We start from the raw sequence: 19,216 nt of genomic DNA, 5'->3' as shown, positions 1-19,216 counted from the left end.
ATTAAAGATGTCTTGACTTCTGAGGCTAAGGTTCAGTCTCCCAACAGTACTATAACATGCGAATCCACACGTATCCACAAGAATCCATTGCCTATTTCCAGGAAATCTATATTTTTTTACATAGTAATTTTATTCACAATCTCTATCATCTAACTATTCACTAGGTATTATTCATAATAATGAGCAATTTTTTCTCTCTCTGACATCTCATAGGATAATCACACTTACAAACATCCCCAATATTCAGATTTTGGAGGAAATTCAGTGCACTAAAATGATTGTGGCACTGAGAATTCATCTTCAGCAAACTTTCTGAAAATACAGACAATATTTTGTTTTAAACATAACTTGTTTTGATATTAACCATATAGTCACTGATAAGTAAAAATTACCCTTTTTCTATACTTTCTATGTCTAGAATTCATATTCACAATCAACATATTCAATTAACAGCTCAATTTCATTCCCAATTACCAAAAGTCCTGGGCCACTTTTGAACACTTAAAGCATTTCATTTATCCTTCAAACCAAAATGGTGCTGAAATATTTCAACTTGAATGTAAAATGTATTAAGTCTTAGCTCACAGGATATAAACTTTTAATTAATATATAACTGCTTGCTACGAACTAAGTGACATGTGATCTGGTATAGTAATGTTTTTAATGACGTTTTAATTTCTTCCAAATTTTTCAGGTAACCTATGTGTAAAACATTTGTAACTTTTTTGAAGAGCTCTTATTTTAAATGCCCAGACACTGGCTTTATATTCTTCTTTACACTCTCATATTCTTTTATTATATGCTTATATTATGGATTGCAAGATTATGTAAAAATGCCTTGAATAAATGATTTCAAGTGTCTGTAGTGGTCATTTGTTGTTAAGTATAAATAAATGATAGGACTTTCATTTTAGGTTAAAATCTTAAAACCATGTCTATAGCTGGTTGTTTTGCTTAACTGCCTTTTGTATCAACAAATTGTTTAACGAGCTCACATGACGGGAAACTTGTTTTTGATGGGTAAGAATCTAGCTGATTTTTTTTTTCAAGAGAGGGAGAGGGGAGGTGAAGAGGGAGAGAGAACCTTAAGCATGGGTGTGGAGCCCGATGTGGGGCTCAAACTCACAACCCTGAAACCACAGGCCGAAATCAGGAGTTGGATGCATAACGGACTGAGCCACCCAGATGCCCCTCTAGCTGATGTTTTAAAAAGAAACTCATACATGAATGGATCCTAACCTCTGTCACCATTATCAACAACTTCTAAGGATGCAGAGCAGGCATTGTGAGAAGAACTGCACTCTGATAAGAGTTTATAAGAAATATACCTGAACCTAAATACTCAGGGGACTTATCCAACTCAAGCTACCAATTATTTATAAAAAGAGAACTGTTGCTATCACAGTAATCCTTACCGAAATGTGTACCAGATTAGCCTGGAATCTGGTAACCTGGAAGGGCAAACAGGCCCCCAACTGTGGGCAAGTGCTTTGGGGGGACAATTTGCAAATTCACAAAATTCACCTTCAATGAGTTCTTGCAGGTAAAATGGATGTAGGCTCGTGGCTGGCAGTTTACCAATCTGAGTTATATGGTAGGTATCTGTGACAGCATCGATTTCGTGCTTCCCTCGTCTGCTCAAGGCCAAGTGCCTGAACATATTTTCATTATTAATGAAAAGGTGGTTTCTTTTGTCTTATCAGTGGTCAGTGTTTCAAGCACTGTTCATTCAACCAAAAGCTCATGAACCAAAGACAGGGGAGGGAGGATCTTTCCTTCTGTTAGAAAATTTGACTGCCTTATGTTACTTACTTACTTATTTATTTAAAGATTTTATTTATTTATTTGACACACAGAGAGATAGCAAGAGAGAGAGCACAAGCAGGGAGAGCAGCAGAGGGAGAGGGAGAAGCAGGCTCCCCGCTGAGGAAGGAGCCTGATGCGGGGCTCAATCCCAGGACCCTGAGGTCGTGACCTGAACCAAAGGCAGACAACTTAACCGACTGAGCCACCCAGGGGCCCCATCATTTATTCATATTTCTAATCCTTGCCAATGATATTAGTAGAGGATTAACGCATGTGTAGAGGAATTCCAGTTTCACAAGATATGCTACTCAGAAAGAATTCCATAGAAAAACAGGTATGGGAGACGTTATCTCTATGGTGGAGATTCCCAATACATATTACCATGTTAAAGAATCTCAGAGCCTCTGCAGTAAAGAAACCACTTTGTGGTTTTCAAACTTGTTTTGCCACAAAAACCTTTTCTTTTTTTTTTTTTTAAAATGACACTCGTTATTCTGTTAAACCATTTATCTTGGAAGACTTCGGGATATGACATACTAAGTAATTATCAGTTCATAAAAATGAGATAATCTATAAATTAATTAAAGCAAATATATGATAGTGGTAGTATTTGGGCTGTGGGACACAGAAACACCTAAAACCAACTAACTTACTGCTTGCCTTGCGTTCTAAAAACCTAATGGTTAAATAGGATCCTTTCAGTGGAAACAATCATTTTAGTCTCTAAACCATGCTCTAGTTTAGAAGGAAATCTAGATCTTTCCTATTTGTCAGATAACTTGAATGCTTTATGTACTCTTTATTAAAATCTCTCTTCTCCCAGGGTGAACCAATCATTTTCTTCATGGTTCATTCATCTTGTATAACTGAAATAATTTTGTTATATGTAATAGCATAATTGAAGTAAATTTTTTTTAAGATTTTTTATTTATTTATTTGAGAGAGAGAGAATGAGAGAGAACACATGAGAGGGGGGAGGGTCAGAGGGAGAAGCAGGCTCCCCGCCGAGCAGAGAGCCCGATGCGGGACTTGATCCAGGGACTCCAGGATCATGACCTGAGCCGAAGGCAGTCGCTTAACCAACTGAGCCACCCAGGCACCCAATTTAAGTAAATTTAAGTAAATCCTAATACTTCTCACAGCAGCCAGGGAAAAACAAGATTGGAAATGAATGACTTGGAAGGACATATGCATATATTTGTAATTTTCTGCTGATAATTTGCTGCCTAACTAAGGGTAATAGGCACCAAATCTGGAGGGAGAGAAAAAATAAAGCCACAAACCAAAAGGTGAACCATCAATACAAGGACCAAGGATATGCGTATGCTACTGTTAGAAGGAGAACATTGCTAGTTCCCAATTTCTTAAATACCAAATCAAACCAGAGTTTATGACAACTGTATATAACAAGGACTAAGGACAAATGTAATGATAGAGACTGACAAGAAACAACTCCTTTTTGCAAATGATTCAAGTAATACTGGCTCTTCATTGCACTTACCTTTATTGAACTAACACAGAAATTTGGACCCTGACAAATGTGGAGCCGATATTACCAATACTGCAACCAGTCATTTGCAAACAGGCCAATTATATTGTTAGACAGCAAACATCAGAGCCAACTATTTTCAGTTACTACAATGACATTACTTTTTTTTTAGAGGGATGGTATTAGGGAAAAAAATCTTTTATAGCAATCTATATTTGGGTTACTGCTGGAGCTAACATTCATGGATATATCAACAACCTGGTAGTTGTGATCACTTCATTTTTGTTTTAGGGCTCTTTGGTTTCTGGCAACAGAAATATATCTTAAACTTGCTTAGTCTAAAAAAGAATTCATAGGCTCATGTAACCAAAAAGTGGAAAGGCAAAGTTAGGGTTTGCTAAGGAGGAGGCAGATGTCATCAGGAAATCAAACACCATCAAGGCCAAGTTCTTACTGCCTTTACTCTGGTTATTTGTGTGTCAATTTCCTTCTCTTGGTTTAGCTTCTCCATGAGGATGGAAACTGTGTTGCCTACAGACAACACATCTGGGTGCACTGGGTGCACTTCTATCTGGCTTGTTGATCAGAAAGAAAACAACATTAATCCACAGCTCAAGTTTGAAAATCCAGGGGATGGCATTTCTTAGGCTCAGATTCAGTTATGTGCCAAACCTAGACCCAGTTAATGTGGATATTATGATGGGTCTAGATTGAGTCAAGTGCTCTTTCTTGTTCAATCACCAAAGTCAAGGATACATGGCCAAATAAGAGAATGGCAGCTCTCACCCAAACACATGACTGCATTTTGGCTTTATGTGTGGGTGTGAAAGGAAAGTGAGGGAAAAGAAAATGGTTACTCCAGAGGTAGGGGGTGAATTATTATGGGTATTGTCAATGAGAAGATTACGGGGAGCCAGCAAGCCACCCTATTCATGTCCAACAAAAAGATTAACAAAATCAACATCTATATAGACCAACTCATGACCTTTCCTTCCAGCTACTCATTCAACTGATTTCTGTGACAAAACCCCCATATTATCAGCATCTAAGGGTTGATTTTTCCTCCAGAAGGAAGTTAACGCCATCCTGCTCTCCTTTTCAACGCCATCCACTTTCCCTACTGGCAGGTCTAAATAGCCTGCTCACTCTCACCCCACCTTCTGTGTGTCATGAAGTCTTAGGGTATTTCAGAAGGGAAGCTCATCCTTACCAGTGAGACTTTAGTTCTTTCTTATCCAAACACTCACACTGGAGTTGCAAAAAGGAGGGTCAACCCAGAGAGAAAAAGGGAAAAGAACAAGAGGAAAAGCCATTGTTTTAAGGTTTTGCTCCTCCAGTTGCTACCCATTCCCGCTCACCACTCTCCCATCCTTCTATCTGTTGTTAATTCTTGAGCATCAGTGAGAAGTTCTCTCTGGCAGGCATACCTTGGGGAAGGGCCATTGCACTCTTTATTTCTATGAGTTATGTTGTGCTTTTAACACAGTTACAGTCCCTGTAGCATGGGTACAGTTCAATGGTAGAAAAAATACAGAGGGAAAACTCAGAGAAAAGCACGACAAAATTCCAGGAACAGCAGTGGTAATGAGAAGCTTGGGTGACAGGAACTAGCTGTCAGCTATGCTCATCCCTCTCTCAATATTCTAGTGTTCACACCGTTCTTTTAAATCCAGGGTATAGAAAAACTGACATGTGGTTGATGCTGGGGTGAGGTGGGGGTGGTGCACAGGTAGGACAACTCATCCCAGAGGTGTCTGAATCTGAGTCCAAGAGTGTCAGTGATTGGGCTAAATGTGCTTTGCAGATAGAGATCTAAGGAGATGAGGTCAGAGAGATGGGAATAAAAATATACACGTGGTGTGCCTTCTTCCCTAATTTAGGCAACCTACTCTCTGGAAAATGCCCTACCAAGCCAAGATTGTGTCCAAGGTCCAGGCTGACCAGGGATGCTTTTTAGTCTCCAGTGAGTTGTCCTGTTATTGTTTCAGAGTTTGAGAAGGCTCATCAGGAGCAAGGTACACATAGCTTTATTCCCAGCCCCCACAACCCCAATTTTCTCAGGAGAATACTCTGAGTATTAGCATTGTGGAAAAAAAATGACATATTCTCCTTTTCTCTCTCCTTATGCACAGGATTTCACAATTTAGCTACAGGGTGTCCTCGGGGATTCTTTCTCAGTGATCAACAAGAGGCCAGCATGAGTGCTTTAACCTCAGACACTGGTCTCATTTGAATCTGCTAGGAAAAAAAAAAAGTCCAAGAATCCAAGACTTGGACTTCACCCTATCAGAATATTTTAGGTCTTTACTAAAAATCAGTATTTCCACCCTGTTTCCACTTAAATTATTTAAGTAGGTAGTCATCAATCAATAATACCCACTGAGGTAACCACTAAGGTAATAGTTTTTTTATATTAGCAAAAATCTAGTTAGTATTCAAACGTCAGAAACTGTCTCGTAACTTCTTTTTTTTAGTTAGTGCGTTTAAATCAGGATCAAACAATGATGACACATTGAATTTGGTTATTATATGTTTTCAGTCTCTTTAGAATTTGGTTATTATATGTTTTCAGTCTCTTTTAGGATTTTTATAGAATACCTTATTGTCTCAGAATTTTCCACATTCTAGATTTTGGAGTCTGTATCCTGGTGGTGTCATTTAATCCACTCCTCTGTTCCTTGTATTTCCTATAAAAATTCAGATCTAGAGGCATGACCAGATACAGGTTAGGCTTGATTTGGGAGCGCACGAAGACTGGCTAGGTGGTGGTATCTCCTTCATACCTGCATCATATGAGCTATGTTAGCCCAGGATGTCTCCCGCTGTCTGTCTTTTTGTGATGTTGACATTGATCATGGGTTCCGTGCTGTCAATATGATCCATCCACTGTAAAATCCCCCAGCACATTTTCACCTACTGATTTCAGCAGCCATTAATGATCACTGCCAGATCCACTCTCAAATGCTCAGAATCACTGATTTTTTTTCAAAGAACCGAGAGTATTCCATAATGGCATATATGGTTTTTCATTTGAGATGAACTACTTGTTTCTTTCATTAATGTACTTTATTAAATTAAATAACACTTAACATGAAACTTGATAACTGACCTTTTTTTTGCTCCCCTCCTTTTTAGTAATTTGAGATAATTTTGGAACCTTATCAAAGACATTTAAGGTGCTACCCTCTTTCACAAGAAAAGCCAAAATGTTGTTTTTGGAGCTGTTTTTATTGTGTTGTGTGTATTTTTCCTCCATTATTGTCAAGTGTAATTCTAACCTCACACAAATGATCTGTTGATTTGAAATATCATGGGAAAACTTCAACCTAGAACATTTTCAAAGAGGTTACTGGAAAGAAGAAGAAAGCTGAGGACACTTGGCAAGGTGGATATATTACATACTTTAAATCTCTATGCAAGTACATAGCTTTCTTCTTCCTCAGAATTTTCAATTTTAAATTTGGTTTCTCAATTTCCTGTAAACTAAATTTCAAGAACCCTAACGATATTCAAGGCCTGCCTTTATCTGGCCCCTTTGCCCCACTTCATCGGTTTTATACCCCACCATTTTTGTGCATTTCCCTTCTAGTCAAATTAGATAATTCACCATTCCCCATAGACCTCTTGTCCCCCCAGATGTAAAGTACTTGCCTTTGGATACACAGGAGCTTTACCTCTCTATTACTTAAGGTAAACACCTTCTTCTGTATAGATTCACATATATGCATGGTCTCTTATTAGACTTGCAGTGGACAGCTACTCTTTCTTGGCTAGCACCTTGTGCTCCTGCTTTTTAAAAGAAATGATCAGCTTAACTCCTTTTGGGGTAATCCCTCCCCCACATAGCCCTGTTAATCAGGGTGCCCTACACCAAACAGTAGATAGCTCCTCGTCCTGAGCCAGATGGATTTAAAGATACTTTCGCCATAAAATTTTAATTACAAGCAAAGTCACTAAAAGATTAATAATGGTTAGGAATGATTATTTGGCAGCCAGATGAGTTTTTCAAGAATCAATAGCTAATATTCACAGAGTGCTTGTCAAAGAACCCTATGTGCTGTGTACAGAATCATATTTGCAAATGTGGCAGAACCATGTCTCTGTTTATTTTGTGGTATTTAGGGTATTTCTCATCTACTCTTCTTTCTCACTTACACTCAGGGGGTCATTTCTCTCCTCCTAGTTCATATTCACTCAGGAACCAAGATTCAAACATACCATAGACCTAGAGTGCCAGGTGAATTCTTTTTTTTTTTTTTTAAGATTTTATTTATTTATTTGAGAGAGAGAATGAGATAGAGAGCATGAGAGGGGGGAGGGTCAGAGAGAGAAGCAGACTCCCCGCTGAGCAGGGAGCCCGACGTGGGACTCGATCCCGGGACTCCAGGATCATGACCCGAGCCGAAGGCAGTCGCTTAACCAACTGAGCCACCCAGGCGCCCCTGGTCAGGTGAATTCTTATAGGCATATTTGGAGGGCTGTTTTCTCTGACCTCAAAAGAACAAATAAAACTGGACCTGGAAAAAGGAGAGACAGAGAGTAGAGTGGGAAGCCAAAATGGAGAAGGAAATGGTCAGAAGGAAGAAGGAAAAAAACCTTCAGAGATTCAGGGAACAGAGTGAAAGGTTTTCTGGTTTTTCACCTATGGATAACCTCTCACTCACTACTCCTGGACACTTGTGGGTTCTCCTGAAGAAAGGGATAAGGGAACTTGGATCCTTTATATGAAGATGGTGGTGTTAAAAAGGCAAACCAAACTCTTACTGTGAACACAATCAAACTGGAACCGAATAAAATCAATGGGAAATTTCCCTACAGATGAGGCAGTGGTAAAACCATGTTAATTTTATTTCTTCCTTTCCAGTTAGCTATACATTTCATTTTTTTTTTTATTTCAAACTGTAATGGCTTCAACTTTCAGTACACTGTGTAAGTAAAAATGTACTAATGATGTAATAACAGCCACCCTTGCTATGTTTCTAACTTTTAATATTTCCTCATTAAATACAATGTTGGCTATCAGTCTAAGATAACCATTTTCTTTTTTTTTAATTTTCTTTTATTATGTTACGTTAGTCACCAAACATCATTAGTTTTTGATGTAGTGATCCATGATTCATTGTTTTCGTATAACACACAGTGCTCCATGCAGTACATGCCCTCCTTAATACCCATACCGGGATAACCCATCCCCCCACCCCCCTCCCCTCTAGAACCCTCAGTTTGTTTCTTAGAGTCCATAGTCTCTCATGGTTCGTCTCCCTCTCCGATTTCCCCCCCTTCATTTTTCCCTTCCTTTTCCTAATGTCCTCCAAGCTATTCCTTATGTTCCACAAATAAGTGAAACCATATGATAATTGACTTTCTCTGCTTGACTTATTTCACTTAGCATAATCTCCTCCAGTCCCATCCATGTTGATGTAAAAGTTGGGTATTCATCCTTTCTGATGGCTGAGTAATTGGACCACGTCTTCTTTATCCATTCATCCGTTGAAGGGCATCTCGGCTTTCCACAGTTTGGCTATTGCGGACATTGCTGCTATGAACATTGGGATACATATGGCCCTTCTTTTCACTACATCTGTGTCTTCAGGGTAAATACCCAGTAGTGCAATTGCCGGGTCATAGGGTAGCTCTATTTTTAATTTTTTGAGGCACCTCCATACTGTTGTCCAAAGTGGCTGTACCAACTTGCATTCCCACCAACAGTGTAGGAGGGTTCCCCTTTCTCCACAACCTCTCCAACATTTGTTGTTTCTTACCTTGTCAATTTTTGCCATTCTAACTGGTGTAAGGTGGTATCTCAATGTGGTTTTAATTTTAATTTCCCTGATGGCTAATGATGATGAACATTTTTTCATGTGTCTGTTAGCCATTTGTATGTCTTCTTTGGAGAAGTGTCTGTTCATGTCTTCTGCCCATTTTTTGACTTATTTGTTTTTTGGGTGTTGAGTTTGAGAAGTTCTTTATAGATCTTGGATACCAGCCCTTTCTCTGTAGTGTCATTTGCAAATATCTTCTCCCATTCTGTGGGTTGCCTCTTTGTTTTGTTGACTGTTTCCTTTGCTGTGCAGAAGCTTTTTATCTGGATGAAGTCCCAAAAGTTTATTTTTGCTTTTGTTTCACTAGCCTTTGGAGATGTATCTTGAAAGAAGTTGCTGTGGCCGATGTCTAAGAGGTTACTGCCTAAGTTTTCCTCTAGGATTTTGATGGATTCCTGTCTCACACTGAGGTTGAGTTTCATTCTTCTGCATGTGGCTGTCCAATTTTCCCAGCACCATTTATTGAAGAAACTTTTTTCCATTGCATATTTTTTCCTGCTTTGTCAAAGATTATTTGACCATAGAGTTGAGGGTCCATATCTGGGCTCTCTATTCTGTTACATTGGTCTATATATCTGTTTTTGTGCCAGGACCATGCTGTCTTGGTGATCACTGCTTTGTAATATAGCTTGAAATCGGGCAACGTGATGCCCCCAGCTTTGTTTTTCTTTTTCAACATCTCCTTGGCGATTTGGGGTCTTTTCTGATTCCATACAAATTTTAGGATTGTTTGTTCCAGCACTTTGAAAAATGTCATTGGAATTTTGATTGGGATGGCATTGAAAGTATAGATTGCTTTAGGCAGCATAGACATTTTAATAATGTTTATTCTTCCAATCCATGAGCATGGAATGTTTTTTCATCTTTTTGTGTCTTCTTCAATTTCTTTCATGAGTGTTTTGTAGTTCCTAGAGTATAGATCCTTTACCTCTTTGGTTAGGTTTATTCCGAGGTATCTTATGGTTTTTGGTGCTATTGTAAATGGAATCGTTTTTCTAATTTCTGTTTCTACAGATGCATTGTTAAAAGAAAGCAACTGTTTTCTGTGCATTGATTTTGTATCCTGCCACATTACTGAATTGCTGTATGAGTTCTAGTAATTTGGGGGTGGAGTCTTTTGGGTTTTCAACATAAAGTATCATGTCATCTGCGAAAAGAGAGAGTTTGACTTCTTCGCCAATTTGAATACCTTTTATTTCTTTTTTTCTCTGATTGCTGTTGTTAGGACTTCTAGTACTATGTTAAACAATAGTGGCGAGAGTGGGCATCCTTGTGTTCCTGATCTTAAGGATCCACTGAGGATGATATTTGCTGTGGGTTTTTCATAGATGGATTTTATGAACTTGAGGAATGTTCCCTCTATCCCTATACTCTGAAGAGTTTTAATAAGGAAAGGATGCTGTCTTTTGTCAAATGCTTTTTCTGCATCAATGTATAGGATCATATGGTCCTTCTCTCTCCTCTAATTAATGAGTTCTATCACATTGATTGATTTGCGAATGTTGAACCACACTTGCATCCCGTGGATAAATCCCACTTGGTTGTGGTGGATGATCCTTTTAATGTATTGTTGGATCCTATTAGCTAGGATTTTGTTGAGGATTTTGGAATCCATATTCATCAGAATTATCAGGCTGACATTCTCCTTTTTGATGGGGTCTTTGCCTGGTTTGGGGATTAAGGTAATACTGGCCTCACAGAATGACTCTGGAAGTTTTCCTTCTATTTTTTGAAACAGCTTCAGGAGGATAGGTATTATTTCTTCTTTGAATGTTTGGTAGAATTCCCCAGGGAATCCATCTCCTTTTATAAATCCCCCCTTAATATTTCTTGCAGGGCCACCTTAGTGGTCACATATTCTTTCAGTTTCTGCCGGTCTTGGAAGCTCTGCATCTCTCCATCCATTCCAAATGACAGCCTTGCCAGAGAAAGTATTTTTGGCTGCATGTTATTCTCATTTAGAATCCGGAATATGTCTTGCCAGGCCTTCTGGCTTGCTAGGTCTCTGTGGATAGGTCTGACGTTATTCTGATGTTCCTCCCTCTGTACGTAAGGAATCTCTTCCCCCTAACTGCCCTTAGGATGGTTTCTTTGGTTCTAAGATTTGAGAGTTTTACTATGCTGGGGTGTTGGCCTGTTTTCCTTGATCTTGGGAGGGGTCCTCTCTGCCTCTAGGACACAAATGTTTGTTTCATTTCCCAGATTAGGGAAGTTCTCAGCTATGATTTGCTCAAACATATCTTCTAGTCCTCTCTCTCTCCCCACCCCCTCAGGGATTCCAATAATTCTGACATTGGAACATTTCATGGTGTCACTTATTTCTCTGATTCTATTTTCATGGATTCTGAGTTGTTTTTCCCTGGCCTCCTCTTTTCCCTTTTTATCTATTAGTTGGTCTTCAAGGTCCCTAATTCGTTCTTCTGCCTCACTTACCCTAGCTGTTAGATTATCTAGATTAGATTGGACCTCATTGATAGCATTTTTAAGTTCTGCCAATTCAGCTTTCATTTCTGCCCTTAGAGACTCTATGTTGCCATTAATCGATTTCTCCATTCTAGCTATTGTCTTCACAATTGCTAGCCTGATTCCATCTCCGACATCTTGGTTATATCTGTATCCATTTGTAAATCTGTGGCATTAATCATAATCTCTGAGTCTTTCTATTTTGGGGGTTCCTCTTCCTAGTCATTCTGTTGAGGGATGGTTGAGGGAATGTACAGAGTCCAAATTATTGACCACAACCCAAGCAAGATGAACCTGTTTTCTAGGGACCTTAGGGTTGCTGGCCTCTTGTTTACCCACCCTCGGATGAGCACAGTGAAAACCGGTTTTGGGGGGCTTTTATTCTCTGGCGGCATGCCCTGGTGGCTTTCCACTTCTTTTCCGAGAGTCAGAGCAGAAGAGACTGTTTCCAACCCTCTGCCTCAGAGCAGAGAGATCGCAGTCTGTTCTTCAGTGAGCTCTCCAGGCCACATTCTCTCCATTTCTGTCTGTGCTATTATAAACTGCAGTGTCCTGGGTTGTGCACCCCTCAGTAGGGCTCCCAGTCCTCGCCTCCAGGTCGGGGCACATCTCTGCCCTTTGTGCTTCTAAAACTGCCAGCCACCCCCAGTTCACACAGGAGACCCCACCACTCCGGTTTCCGTCTGGGAGGCTGCCCTAAAGTCTTTTCCCCACCATTACCAGTCTGCAAGTTTGTGCCCTGTCCCCAGCACGGGAGGCTATTGCTCACCAGTGGTGTAGGATCCCCACAGCCACGCTCCCTCCCGCTTCCCTCGATGTCTGCCGATATGGGCAGATATTCCGATATCTGCCCTTGCCCTTGGAATCACAGCTCCCTGTGTCGTACCTTGAAACCAATGGAAACCAACTGCCTGCAATATTCTGTTTCTGGAGATCCAGATCTATCTTCTTACATCTCAGGCTGATTTCATGGGTGTTCAGAGTGGTCTGGTAGATATCCAGCTCAATTCTGGGGACTGGTTGGAATAGGGTCCCCTTCTCCACCGCCATCTTTCCCCCATCCTAAGATACCCATTTTCATGTTGAGGAATTATCTTGCTATTCCTACATTTTTAAGTGCTTTGCTTAGAAATGGATATATTGAGTATTCGAGTTTATTATTGGGATGAAAAAAGATTTTTTTTTTTATTGGTCTCACTAGAGTGATGATCAAATTCAGTTCCTAAAATTTAATTAACCATGGTCATGCTGAACAACTTTAAAAAATACAGAGAATTTGGTTTGCAGGATTGACATTTTCAGATCCACATTTATAAATGATTTGGCTCCTCTCACCTCCCCATAATTTTTGTTAGGTTTAGTATGAAAATTAGCTAAGCTTCAGAAAAACATGGCAGCATGAGGTAGTTGTTAACAACATGGCCATCTAAGTTCACTGTCAGTGAGTTCACTGAATATCCTGGCTTCAACCACTTGCTGTGTGACCTTCAACAAGTCACCTGACCAACAAGGATTAGGGTGACAGAACAGAATGTAATTATTCTAAACCTTCTTAAGGTTAAAATGACACAATTACCTAATGTTGAGAAGGGATGGAAAAGAAAAGGCAAGTTTGCTACTTCTTTATATTTTTGTAGCTTGGGTCAAAATATGTACTTTAAAGTTGATAAATATATTCATCTGCCTATTCTTAGATTTATTAATATAAAGATAAGCCATAAGCTCATATTTAGCAGTTGAGGAAAGGATACTGAAAGGAAGAAGAAATGGATTAATTTAATCATTATTCCAAACAGACTGTCTAAAGCAGGGGTTGACACATAAGAATCAGTGGCTAAATCAGGCACACCTCCCATTTTGGCAGATAAAGTTTAATGAAATACAGCCATTTGTTTACATATTATCTATGGCTGCTTTTATGCTACAACACTGAAGTCAAGTAACTGCCAGAGCTAAGCTGGAAAGCCTAGAATATTTACTGTCTCGCCTGTTGCAGAAAATGTTTGCTGATACCTGCTCTAAAGCAATAGAGTATCAAGTATAGTATATACAATTACAAGGATAAATATAGCTTCTATTAAAAAATACAAATACTTCATATCATAAAAAAATCACTGACACACAAAAATTGCCTAAAAAGAATAACAATGTAACTGACAGCCGTCTTTTCAATAGAAACTAAGTCAGAGAACAATGATGTATTTTCACAGTAATGGAAGAAAATAATTAGCCAAGATTGGTTACCCTAGTAGACTATCATTTGAGAATGAGATTAAAATAAAGACATTATTTTGACAGGTAAAAACTAAGAAAGCATACCACCTAACAGATCTTCAAGAATACAATGTTAATAAATATGTACTTAAGAAAATAGGCAAATAATAGGAGAAATGAGGTCGGAGACAAAGAAAAATCGATGAACAAAGAAGTTGGTAAGCATGTGAGGAGGTCTACATAAACACTGTAAAAAACAATAATGATATTGTCTAATTTGGAGATAAATTAAAAGGTAGAGCTAAAATATTTGATGCAAATGCATGCAAGATAAGAAAGTGAACTAAGAGTCATGAAGCCTATGTGTTGTCAGGTAGGCTTACTCAATTTAGATTTAAATTTAGATTTAAACAATCACTTTAAAATTTAAAGGGTAATTGCCAAAAAAAATTCCAAAATAGCAGAGAAGGAAAGTGGGAAAAAAACATTTGAAATGCATCTGAAAAAAGGTAGAAAGAGGGAAAGCCAATAGCATAGAAATCACAATGTATCAGAATCCATGGGATGTGGTTAAAAGAGAGTGCAAAGAAAACACTGTGTGTCTTACTTAGGCACACTGTTAACTATCTAATCTAGAAAAAAACGTGTAAAACACAGACATGCAAAATAAGACAAAAGACTTGCAAAATGTAATAAAAGAAACCTCATTTAATATACAGTTGGAGGACAGAAGGGGGAGCTCTCATGCCCTACCACTTGTCGTCAACTGCAAACTCCAGTGGGAGACCTACCCTACCTTCCTCCACAGGAAGAAGCCTACTTTACTGCTCCATCAGGAGGAAGGTAGGATTTCTCCTCAACCAGCAACTCAAGTCAGTGAGAAGCCATCACCACCGTGAATTCTCACTTCCTTCCAATGGACTTGGGTACAAAGCAGCCCCTCCCAATTTTCTCCTTTTCTCTATAAAGTAACAACCCCCTCCTTTGATCTCTGGACTTGCCTATGGCTTGCCATAGCTTGCGTATCCTGAATTGCAATTCTTCTGTTATTCCCAAATAAACCCATTTCACTGGTAAAATCACTGGCTGTTCTACTTTTAAAGGTTGATGGTGAACTACCCCAAACTTGCAGAAGTAATTTTAAAAGCCAACAGATTATATTGTTTTGCTCTAAAATAAAATATATCATGAATGAAATAGTTACTTTCAATATATATATATTTTTAATATTTATTATTTATTTATTTATAAATGTATTTAATTATATTTATAATTTATATATATAAATATATATTGAGTTCAGGTGAAAATCTAAACAAATTAATACAGAAGAGAGAGAGAAAGTTGTCAAAATGCACCAGGCTGAAATATTTTTTTCAGAGTTATTCTCCAATAAGTCTTGAAGAACAAGAGAGAAAAATCACATAGATCATTTTCATAAACGCGTAAAAGGTATTTGATAAAATTCAACATCCATTCTTGATTTACAAAAATACACCAAATAAGAGGAATAGATCTTAATATCATAAAACATATCTACCTACATCTACAAGTCAACTTCATACTTAAGACGAAGCACCAGAAGTATTACTATTAATGTCAGGAATAGACAGGAGGTCTACTTTCAGTGCTGTGATTTTATGTTATACTGGATGTAGTAGCCATTCTAATTAGGTAAAAGAAATGGAGTTACAAGGGACACCTGGGTGGCTCAGTTGGTTAAGTGTCTGCCTTCGGCTCAGGTCATGATCTCAGAGTCCTGGGATCAAGTCCTGCATGGGGCTCCTTGCTCAGCAGGGAGCCTGCTTCTCCCTCACCCTCTGCCCCTCCCCCTGCTTGGGCACATGCACGCGCGCACACGCGCTCTCTGTCAAATAACTAACTAACTAACTAACTAACTAACTAACTAAATAAATAAATAAATTCCTAAAAAAAAATAAAAACGATGAGAGTTTGATAACCTGTGTGGAGGAAACTGATGATATGCAGAAGGACACAGTCTTCACATATACACACCATAACTAGTTAGAAGGTTCAAAGTACATCATTTATAACATGTATAAAATCAAATATTCTGTTTGGAAAAAAAATCAAAGTCAAAAGACAAATGATAAAATGAAAATTTTTGCAAATCATGATAGGCAAAGGGCTTATTGCTCTAACATATGAAGAGCCCCTACCAATCAGGAACAAAAATACTAAGAGCCCCAAATAAATATTACCGAAAAACAGGTCCCAGAAAAGAAAATTCAAACTGTGCTGATTGTTCTCACGTTAAATTAGTGACAGTGAACTTTGAATGGGCTCCTAACGCTGCCCAGGACTCATGTCAGTTTCTTACTTCAATTACTCTCATACTTTTTGTAGAAGATTAATTCATACCTTCTCCTCTATAATCAGACATTATCTTCTCTCCCATTCTTACTCTCCACTGCTAACTGCCCAAGTCCAAGCTGCCCTCTCTCTTACTCGAATTACTCTGATAGATTCCTAACTGGGAGCTGTAGCTATTCAATTATAGGAGTCATTAATAAGCTGAAGAAACTTGTATATGTCCATGATTATGTATTCAAACTGACATTTATTCAAATATTTATAGCATATGTATTCAAAAGGCAAATATTTACCTGGGCACCTATTATATACAAGTTTGGGACACGGCAGAGAAGGAAACAGAATCTTTGCACTCACAAAGCTTATATTCTAGATGGAGAGGCTGATGGCTATATAAATACATACATATATATAAAATTATATATGTAATATATATAATATACATAATATATAATATATAATTATATAATATATATTAATATATAATAAATAATATATAATTATATATATTATATATAATATATATCTATGTCTATCTATATCTATTTATATATATATATATATATACACATCTCATATATATATATATGTCAGGTGGTGAATGTCAAAGAAGAAAAATCAAGCAAGGAGGAAGAAATAACTGGTTGATGTTTTTGAAGGGAGGTCAGACAAGCTCTCCCTGACAGGATGGCATGCAAATATCAATGTGGAGAACATTAATTCAAGCACTAAATAAAGTAAATTCTATGCATTAATAGTGCAATTATAGTGCTTACAAAATCTTTAAAAATTTGTTAGGGCCTGGGCGCTTGGGTGGCTCAGTCGTTAAGCGTCTGCCTTTGGCTCAGGTCATGATCCCGGGGTCCTGGGATTGAGCCCCACATCTGGTTCCCTGCTCAGTGGGAAGCCTGCTTCTCCCTCTCCCACTCCCCCTGCTTGTATTCCCTCTCTAACTGTGTCTCTCTCTGTCAAATAAATAAAATCTTTAAAAATAAATAAATAAAAATAAAAATTTGATAGGGCCTGAAAAACTTCTCCATTATCACAAGCAGTGTCAGTGATAATAAAAAAAAAAAAAAAAAATTCAGAATTGGTCCACACCTATTTCAGACATAAAACAAATTGGTTGTTGTTGGTATATGTGAGGACTATGAACTTTTGTCCATAAAAGGGAGAGTTAAGCCAAACACTGAATTTTTATACCATGCCTAGTTTAAAAATAAACACAAATAACCCTCCTTCTTTCACTTACCCTTTAAGTTTTGGCTGTCTTTATTAAAAAACATCCTTTTAATTTAATCCTGAAAACAACATGGAGAAGGACTTTCTTTCAAAACAAGTCTTCCCTTGAAGAGAAACACATGTTCAAAGTACAAACAACATTCCAGAGTCTGATTTAAGGCTACTTAATTTCTGCATGATGACGTCATACTTAGGCTACTGAACATGTTCGTGTACATATCATTTCTTCTACAATTCTAAAACTTAGGCCCATTCACAGAAGTGGACTTATCATTCTATGCAATTTTGTGTGAGAAGCAAGGACTTCTCAGGTCAGAAAATAATTTCTCAGAGTAATCAAAATTAATACTCCAACATAATTTTTGAAAATAAAATTTACTAGCTAGTTTTAAAATCTGTTTGTAAAGAAAAGACCTAAGAATAGCCAAGAAAATGTTGAGGGGAAAATAAAAAGACTTATGAGTAAACCAGGCTAGTGGGTATCTAAGGAAAACATAAAGCCATAATTAATTAATTAATTAATTAATTAATTAATTTATGGTTGATTTAAATTCCAGTTAGTTAACATGCAGTATAATATTAGTTTCATGTGTAGAACTTAGTGATTCATCACTTACATACAAAACCCAATACTCATCACAAGTGCCCTCCTTAACACCCATTACCTATTTCTCTCATTCCCCCCCTCACCACCTCCCCTCTGGTACCCATTGGTTTGTTATCTATAGTTAAGAGTCCCAGGGTCCTGGAATCGAGCCCTGCATTGGGCTCCTTGCTCAGCAGGGAGCCTGCTTCTCCCTCTCCCTCTGCCTGCCCCTCCCCCTGCTTGTGCTCTCTCTCTCTCTCTCTCTCTCTCTCTCTGGCAAATGAATAAATAAAATCTTAAAAAAAAAAGTCTGTTTCTTGATTTGTGTATCTCTCTCTTTTTTCCCCATGATCATTTATTTTGTTTCTTAAATTCCACTTATGAGTGAAATCACATGCTATTTGTCTTTTTCTGACTGACTTACTGTGCTTAGCGTAATACTCTCTGCCTCCATCCATGTCATTACAAATGGCAGGATTTCATTCTTTTTTATGGCCAGTAATATTCTACCATGTATATACCACATCTTCTTTACCCATTCAATAGCTAGAATAATTCAGAGTATAATACTGGATCGGAGAAATAGAGGAAAAGAGAACCTAGGAACATTCCTGGGATTGTATAGTGACATTTCAAATCAGTAGACAAAGGATGACCCAACTACTCAAAAGTAGCATTAGGACAATATACATACTGGAAAAAGAGAATAGTTAGATCACCACCACATATCATACATGTATTAAAATAACCTTAGCTCAGTAACTGATAACCAACCTAAATCTCAATGACTTAACCAAATACTTACTTGTTGCTCATGTAAAGCTCAACAGGTGGTGGGATCGGGTTGAGGGGACCTGCTCCACGCAATCATGCAAGGACCCTGGCTGGCGGAAACTTTGTCTTCAAAAGCTATCTTGCAAGGGAGCCCAGGATGTCAACATCCTGCTGGAAAACAAGGGAAGAAATGTGGAAGATTGCCTGCAACATTTTGTGGGGAGGTGATCATCATGTAACCATTTTACCTACATTCCAATGGTCAGCGTTTGCCTAACTGCAAGAAGCTGGGAAATGTACGTTAGCCAGGTACCTGAGGGAAAGAAGAAATAGATGAAGTGAGCACTCCGCTAGCGTCTAATACAGTATGTCTTTCTGGTTACCAAGTATCCTACTGCAACCAGAGCACACTTCCTCGCTCCCCAAGTGAGACAACCCCAAATTCCATCCAGTTACTGCAACCAGCTTCAAGTCCAAGATCTCTGG

The 19,216-nt window shown here is 38.2% G+C and overlaps 1 protein-coding gene across 2 annotated transcripts in view; it reads right to left on the bottom strand.

Annotated features, from left to right (window-relative positions):
- LOC118016566 (zinc finger protein 474-like) overlaps positions 1-19,216 on the bottom strand; it is a 148,264-nt gene that overhangs the window by 120,455 nt on the left and 8,593 nt on the right. Inside the window, exons 2-3 of one of the 2 annotated variants that reach the window (XR_004680862.1) lie at positions 18,983-19,043; positions 18,762-18,898 (exon numbers count right to left, since the gene is read on the bottom strand). The gene's annotated coding sequence lies outside the window, so the exon portion shown is untranslated. Of the gene's footprint in view, positions 1-18,761; positions 18,902-18,978; positions 19,044-19,216 lie in introns of both variants that reach the window. The other variant, XM_035013984.1, reaches the window with a different exon arrangement.

The sequence above is a fragment of the Mirounga leonina genome, unplaced genomic scaffold, assembly GCF_011800145.1.
Source record: "Mirounga leonina isolate KUSES-001 unplaced genomic scaffold, KU_Mleo_1.0 Mir_168, whole genome shotgun sequence".
NCBI lineage: Eukaryota > Metazoa > Chordata > Mammalia > Carnivora > Phocidae > Mirounga > Mirounga leonina.
The sequence above is the reverse complement of the archived record's forward strand: the minus strand, read 5'-3'. Positions and strand labels throughout refer to the sequence as shown.